Source organism: Volvox carteri (genome assembly GCF_000143455.1).
Source record: "Volvox carteri f. nagariensis unplaced genomic scaffold VOLCAscaffold_48, whole genome shotgun sequence".
Taxonomy (NCBI): Eukaryota; Viridiplantae; Chlorophyta; class Chlorophyceae; order Chlamydomonadales; family Volvocaceae; genus Volvox; species Volvox carteri.
In genome coordinates, this window is record NW_003307591.1 from 628,307 (window position 1) to 629,130 (window position 824).

Consider the following 824-nt stretch of genomic DNA (forward strand, 5'->3'; position numbering starts at 1 on the left):
GTTGTTTGCCGTCTGACGGATACACGTCAGGCTGGACATCTAAACGTGTATGCTTCCAACCACTCATTAATCGTACCTTGAACTCCGAAATCACACCTTCTGGCATTGGCTTGTTCATCAGCCACTCCACTCGTTCGTCTACCTCGTGTAGCCCTTGCGGGGCCTCTTTCCATACATCGTGCCCCAAAAAACATAGAAAACGGAGGAGTAGTGTCCCCCATCCGGGCCCTTCGGGGTTGGAGAGGGATTCTGCGACCTCCTGTCGCAAAACTTGGTATGCCACAGACCCATGCTGTAAACGGACATGGTTCCAAAACCTCACAACCTGCTTGAGAACGTGGTAGTGTAGGGGTAGCTGCGATAGCTCTGTGAACAAGAGGCGGTGTGTTGGTCTGGCAGCTCCTACAATTTGCCGCATGAAAGATATCTGAAGCTGCACTGCCCTGTCCTTTAGGCACGCCTTGAAGGGCCCCTCTGCAAGGTTATTCACATCACTCCGCTTCCTGTGCCTGTCCGAGACCTCAGCTAGCATAAACGGCCCCCACGCTTGACAACCATACAACAGTATTGCTCGTACCTGCGAATCGAAACACCTCATCCTCACATCTGGGGCGAACAACTTCAGCTTATCTAATTTTGCACTCAACGCGAACATAGCTGCTCTAGCTGTGTCATACAACTGCTGGCAGCAGGCCCAGAACTGCCGTTCTGGCCCATACACTAACCCCAGATATCGCGCACTATCCTTAGCCGGTATGGCCTCTCCAGCCAGCCTGAGCTCATCACACGATGCTTGGACAGCACTTCTAATGTTGCTGTCACTC

General features: G+C 52.5%; 1 protein-coding gene across 1 annotated transcript in view; it reads left to right on the forward strand.

Moving 5' to 3' along the window:
- The window catches only part of VOLCADRAFT_95990 (uncharacterized protein), a gene marked incomplete at both ends in the record, with an annotated part of 2,167 nt that overhangs the window by 1,015 nt on the left and 328 nt on the right, over positions 1-824 (forward strand). The gene's annotated exons all lie outside the window — the stretch shown is intronic.